Below are 7,260 nucleotides of genomic sequence, written 5' to 3'. Positions count from 1 at the left end.
AAGGACTTATTGCTGTGGAGGAGAAGCAAGGAACTCCACTAAGGGACTCTTTAAACCTCTCCCTCTCTCTGGATTCTCAGGCAGGGAGCCTGAGTTGGGTAGTCTGTACGAGCTGGGCAGGATTGTTCCACGACTGTGCCCTCTATGACCTGAAAACGCCCCCCCTCCCCAGATTTTATCAACATTCAGCTGTGAAAGTGAAGCAGATCCTGGGAGTGGCTCACTTAATTGCCCCACAAAGGCATTGTTCTTTTTTTAAAAATAGGTATTGAGTTTATCTTGCTGATTCATCAAGAGATGGGAGGAGAGCGGGTCTGGGGGTAGCAAGCATGAATTGTCCCCTTTGCTAAGCAGAGATTGCCCTGGTTTGCATTTGAATGGGAGACTCCATGTGTGAGCACTGGAAGATATTCCCCTTATGGGCTGCTCTGGGAAGAGCACCTGCATGGTTGCCTGCAGAAGGTTCCAGTTTCCCTCCCTGGCAGCATCTCCAGATCCAGAGACTCCTGCCTGCAACCTTGGAGAAGCTGCTGCCAGTCTGTGTAGGCAATGCTGAGCTAGATGGACCAAGGGTCTGACTCCGTAAAAGGCAGCTGCCTATGTTTCTATGATGCTGGTTTTTGGTGCTTTGGGTCTGATCTCATCCCTTGTGTTCTGTACAGGAATCTCCTGTTTTCTAACCTCTGGCCCTGATCCCAGTTGTTTTATATCCTAGCTGGCCTCACTTGATCATATGCTATTTTGCGGAATTACTGGCCACTGGCCTGTGTGGAATACAAACAACATAACAGATAATTCCCGACCTCCGGCTCCCAGCTGGACTACAACTCCCATCATCCCCAGCCTCAGTGGCCTTCTGGCGAATATTCTCCAACCCGCTTCATCTTTTACAGATGCTGCTACTATATGTCCTACCCACCAGCTTGCGGTTGTGTCTTTCTTCTCTTTGGCCGCCAGAGGTCACAAACTTCACAGAAATGAGTCCGAACAAGGTTTCGATTCTTAAATTGTTTGGCCTTGGAGTTCAAGCCCTTTTCTGACTCCCAGACTTGGAAAGACGACTTGAGGTAGCTGGGCGAGAAGGAGAGGGAACTCTGCACATCCTCAGAGTTTATCGTGGCACACCTCCGCAGTAGAGAAGCACGGCCCCATCTCAGAAAACGATATCGAAGACCTTTGCCACTGCTCTACAACAGCAAACAGTGGTGAAACTATTGGCTCTAAGGAAGAGCAGAGAAGTTCAAAATGCAGCATCAGACAACCAGGTTACCCATATTTCTTTGCTCAACTCTTTGCTTCGTCTTACTGACAGTCTTCCGCAGCGTGGTGGGGCGCTCCTTGCGGTTCAAAATGGGACAGCACCTCGTAACTTCCAAGCGTGGCAGGAACTGGGTTCGAATCCTTTCCAACAGCCTGCTGTGTTAGGAAACGTATCCCCGCCAACTGAGTGCTCTCCTACATTTAGCAGGGGGAGAGCAGCAGCTGTTTCCAACATGATGTCGTTCCCAGTGGCTTTTGCTGGGGTCTCTCTGTTGTGTGTGCGGTTTTTAAGTCTTTGGGAAGACGTTGGACTTCGCCTTTGGGAACAGGCAACCATATACATTTCCTCTTGGGGCACAAAATTTGGGGATTGCCCCAGATAACGGGGCCAAGAGGCACCTTTCAGTATGGGGGTTGTTAGGAGCAACCCTCTTTCCAGCCCAAACTGTGCACATCCCTAGTAACTGTCCAAAAAAGTATGTTTTCAAATCACATATAGCAGTGGGAGATTCTTCTTTTCAACAGGGAACATTTTCCTCATTCCTATTGATATGCAAACCACTCAGAGTACTTGTTTTTAGTTGGCATGCAGCATCTAAATATTTAGATTGTTAATAACAGAAGGAATTGAGCAAAGAACTAGAGCCAAGCCAATGTCCCATCTTGTATATTTTTGAGATAAATATTGTGCTTTCAAGGAAGAAGCAAATAACTCCCCCAAACCCCTAGGTTTTACCATTTCGATCCCAGTCCTGTACAGCTGCGGGTTCAGCCATCATTTCCCTGGATGGTTATTGCTTTAGCACCATTTTGTCCTCTCTTTTCCTGGGGCAATCCCAGCCAGTCAGGGATCCTGAAGTGTAGAAGGGAAAATGTAGTCAAATACGAGTGAGGGCAATGCTTCCTGTTCTGGAGAACATGGGTGATTCTAGCCCATCAGGGATGCATTTTTCCGCTCAGCAAACTGTAACCTAAGCAAGGAGGGGGACGGAAGAGGAGGGGATAGATCACACTGGTGCTGCTGTTAATCTCTTTTAAAAGCCATGGATGATCCCAGCCAGTCAGGGATCCTGAAGTCCAGAAGAGAAAATGTAGCCAAATTGGAGTGAGAGCAACACTCCCTGATACAGACATATGGGTGATTCTAGCCAGTCAGGGATACATGCCTTCTCTCAGGAAACTGTAACCTGAGCGAGGCGGGGATGTGATAGATTGCACTGGTCCCCCCGCAGGATAAGATCAGTGGAAGAAAGCATGGTTTCCAGGCACTTTACCACTTCAAAGGAGGCCAAGCTCAGTGTGGCTATTCCCCTGTCTCGCTCTGCAAACGCTTTGACAAGAGACGTGGGTGGGAACTGCAGATTGTCTTTGCTTGAACGGCAAAAAAACATGCTCGTACAGGAGAGAAATGGTGGTGTGGGACAGGGGGAGGAAATGACAAGGAAGTCAATGCAGGCTAGAGAGGAGGAGGAATTTCCAGACCATGAGAGCAGTTTGCCTGTGGAACAGGCTGCCACATGCAGCGACAGGTTCCCTTTCACTGGAGGTTTTCCAACAGAGGCTAGATGACTGTATTCCAGTCTGAAATTGTGGAGAGCTAGATGGACCACTGTTCTGACTCCATAGGTAAAAGCTTCCTATGTTAAATTTGGGAATGGGCTATAGCTCAATAGAAGAGCATCTGCGGTGCATGCAGAAGGCCCCAGGTTCAATTCAGGGCTGTGCTTCCAGGTTGGGCGGGGAAAGACAATTATCTGGAATCTTGGAGAGCCGCTGCCAGTCAGAGCAGACAATCCTGAGCTAGAGGGACCAAAGGCCTGACTCAGAAGGCAGCTGCAGATGCTTGTCTGGAGCATCCAAAGCTCGGTGGCAGAGCATCTGCTTTGCATGCAGAAGGTCCCAGGTTCAATCCTTGGAAGCATCTCCAGTCTCTCTGATCTCAATATAAATCATCCATTGTGTTCTTCCATTGTCACGACGTCCCGTAATTTAGTTAACCAGCCTTAATTAACTCGTTCTTTCTGAGCTCTATGCCATGCTGAAATCATTCTGCAATGGTTCCTGATTTTCAAGTGGGACAATAGATTGCATTCAAGCTTGTAGGGACACCTGGGACACTTGGGAACTTCTCACCAGTCATTCGCAATATGACATGGAAATCCCCTGTCCCGGAATATTCTCGCCCATGGACATGGACAGAGGCGACTAAGGGGAGACATGACTGAGGTGTATAAAATTATGCATAAAGGGGAGAGAGTGGACAGAGAGAATTTTTTTCTCCCTCTCCCACAATAGGGGTGAGCACAAAACCAGAAAACCCAGTTCGGTTCGAGTGAACCGGACTCAAACTGAATCGGGTCTGGTCCGGTTCTGCACACACTAGAGCCGGGCCCGATCTGGCCCTGTTCCAGGTCCGGAACCAGTTTGGGTGAGGCTCGGGAGAGGGGGACAAAATAAAACTGGGTCATGACCCAGCCACACAGATGGCCATTGGGCATGTGCAGCAGATTCCAAAATGGCCACTGCAGAGAGGCCTGTAGGGCTGACAATGGCCGTATACGAATGTGGGGAGGGGGTACATCAGGAGACACTCCACTCCACAGAGAACGGAAATGGCGATAACTCTGCCATCCCCCCCCCCAAACAAAACAAAACAAACACCCTGAACTGGTTCGGCTCCACTGAGCTGAACTAGACCCAGTCCGGTTCGAGGGCAAGCCCTCGAGTCGGGCCAGTTTGAGTGTGAGCCCATTTGACCTTGAGTCGGCTCGTACATCTCTATCTCACAAGACAGGCAGGGGTCATCCCATGAAACTGAAGGCTGGGAAATTTAGGACTGTATAAAGGAAATACTTTTTCACACGTTGCATAATTAATTATGGAATTCTTTGCCATGGGATGTGGTGATGGCCACTATCTTAGACGGCTTTAAAAGGGGCTTGGATAAATTCACAGAGGACAGTTCTATCGACGGCTTCTAGTTTGGTGGCTCTAGGCCACCTCCAGCCTCAGAGGCAGGATGCCTCCCAATCCCAGTTGCAAGGGAGCAACAGCAGGAGAGAGAGCATGCCACTAGGTTCCTGTCAAGAGTAGTCATCAGCCAAATACCATCATACCACCATCTAGAGGCAAACTGAGTTTTTTCCTGCTATGAATCTGCAGCAGCTATTCTCAGAGAACTGACAAGAAGTCAATTCTAGAAATATTTCCTTGTGTATCTGATCTTGTTAATATCTGGCTTTCAGAAGATGTCATTGCTCTTGATGGGACCGGCCACAAAATTTCCTGAAGATAGCGGCTGCATCAGTGATTGAGTAGGAGCTCTAAAGAGGGACTGAATGGCAACGGGATTTCTCAAGAGTAATGCAAGTATGGCCGGCAGCCATACTGCATTACTCTTGAGAAATCCCATTGCCATTCACGGGTGGGGTGGTGCATGGTGTCTCATTTCGTCAAAGGGTAGCAGGCAGCAAGGATAAAAAAAAGTGCAGCTGAGATATTTATAATGAAATAGCCAAGAAAGAAAGAAAGAAAGAAAGAAAGAAAGAAGGAAGGAAGGAAGGAAGGAAGGAAAGAAAGAAAGAAAGAAAGAAAGAAAGAAAGAAAGAAAGAAAGAAAGAAAGAAAGAAAGAAAGAAAGAAAGAAAGGGGGAGTGAGTGAGTGAGTTGATTTTAATAGTACTTGTGGTGCTGCAGTCTTAAGCATCGCGTCGCTACAGAAAGGTTGTCAAAATAGGTCAGGCATCCTCTTTCCTTTGTAAGCGAAGGTGCTTTTGATCGGTTCTGCCCAGAAAACCTCTTTGTAGCAGCATCACGGAAACTTATGGGGGCTGTTCTTACCATCAGTGTTAGGGTAGGCAAAGCTTCCTGCTCTAGTCTGGGAGCTGGGCACGCTCCAGATGTTTGATCATATTTTAGATATAAGCAAAGTCGGAGGCTGAGGCCCAGCTGGGTAGGTCGGTATATGGCAGATTCCTATTGTGAGGGTCTGCCTTCCTGCTCTGCCAACCACGCCCGTCCAGCCCAGGGGAAAGCTGCCCCTGCTAACGGAGCTGAGAGACACCTTTCAAAATGGCGGTTCTCTTGATTGAGCAGGGGGACAGCCACTGGCCTTCTCCAGCCCCAGCACAGCATCCCTGCAGTGGCTGTTGCTGGTGTCTGTTCAGGTGGTCTTTGGCCCTTTCTGGCTCGTTCTCCCATCGCGGTGGCCATCTTGGAGGCTGCCATGCATGCACAATGGGCCTCTGCATGGCTGGGTTATGACCCAGGTCACACGGGCACATTGCGCATGTGTGGTGGCCTCCAAAATGGCCGCCGCGATGGGGGAAGGGGCTGGAGAGGGCCGGAGACTAGGTGGTTTAAAGCATAACGGAGGCCGTGGGGAGAGGGGGAACCTCTGTGGACTGCCCCCGCAGCCTCAGAGAAGCCCCCCAGAGGGGGGAAGATATATATATAATATATATGTAGATAGATAGATAGATAGATAGATAGATAGATAGATAGATAGATAGATAGATTCACGAGCCCCTGCCAGCCAAACCTAATGGGGGGCGGTTTGAGGGGGGCAAAACCAAACTGGCCAGGTCTGGTTTGAGGCCAGTTCGGATTTGAACCAAACTGGGCCAGTCGGTTTTGTACACACCACTAGCTGTCAGTCCCTGCAGGCAATGCTGAGCTTGGTGGATCAAGGGCTGGACTAACATGTTCCTAGGAGAAGGCATCCAGTTTGGCTGCCACCGAGAGGTTCTTCCTCAGATTTCTCCGATACTCTCCCACAAACCGCTCCCTGGCTTTGACTCCCCAAAGTCCACGCCGGAAGTTCTCGGATCAGAGTTTTTCAGCCAGCAGTCAGCAAAGTAGGGGAGAAATTCCCCTCGGAAACTCAAGAAGCTTGGCCTGTCATGTTGATGGCGTCTCTGGTGACCCAAGCCTCCACAGGGGACAGGAAGCGAAAAATCTGAAAACAAAACAGGCAATGCCGTTCCAAGCCGGGGGGGTGGGGGACGGGGGGTGGCCCGTCAGCTCCTGCTGCCAGGTCCTCCCTATCAAATGGGATGTTGCGAAATGAGGAATTTCATCAGCAGATGGCAAGGTGTGCCTGCATGTCTGAAGCACGTAGACTCTAGCAAATTGCAAAAGGGATCCCCCCCCACCTGGTGCACTCATTTCCCTGGATGAAGCCATTCACGACTTCCTGTGCGCATTTTGCAATCACGAAGGTTGCACATTCTATTTGAATCGATTGGATCCAGGCATCTCCCTCCCCGCTCCCCAAAGTTTATTGCCCCAACATTTTTTTTTAAAAAAATTGCACTCTCATTAGTGAAAAGATGCACACAGAAACTCCCTTATTAGCTGCTGATGCTCTCCGTCCCCTTCTGGGTGGGTATCCAGATGCACACAGCTGCTTCTAGGCCAAGGAGGACCTAGGAAATTTTGGGGCCTGGATCAAAAGGGCTTTGGAGGCCCTCCCACCCCACCCTGCAAATTAAGCATCATCCATCCCCCTGCACGCACACACACACCTTGATACTGAGGCCAGGCTTCTTATAGAGAGAGCCAGTGGTTGATTCAATGGGGCGGGTTGATTCCAAGCCAGTTGCAGTGCACTGGGCTGCCACAAGGGGCAGCAGCCAGCAGAATCTGGTGCGAGGCAGCCTCACTGGGTGCTGCTTCTCCCAGAGGTCCGGAGGCTGCTGATCTAGTTTCTCTTTGCCCGTTTGTCTCTCTCAAGGACTGCTGCTTCTCTCCTTCACAGCCTCATCACCTGCGGGAACCGGAGACGCGGTCAGCTGGTAGTCCGTGTGGGGCTCATTCGGCCCCCATTCTGGTCCTGGGCCACCCCTTCCCATTACTGGATTTCGGACGCAAGGTGTGCTGCTGTGTTCTACCTGGCAGATCCCCCTCTCTGATTCTGGCAGTGAGGAGGTGAAGATTGGGCGGGTTCCTTTTTAATTTGCTGCCACCCTCTTGGGAGTGCCTGGTGACGGGGGTGACCTGG

The sequence above is a fragment of the Hemicordylus capensis genome, chromosome 16, assembly GCF_027244095.1.
Source record: "Hemicordylus capensis ecotype Gifberg chromosome 16, rHemCap1.1.pri, whole genome shotgun sequence".
Taxonomy (NCBI): Eukaryota; Metazoa; Chordata; class Lepidosauria; order Squamata; family Cordylidae; genus Hemicordylus; species Hemicordylus capensis.
This window is presented reverse-complemented; position numbering follows the sequence as displayed.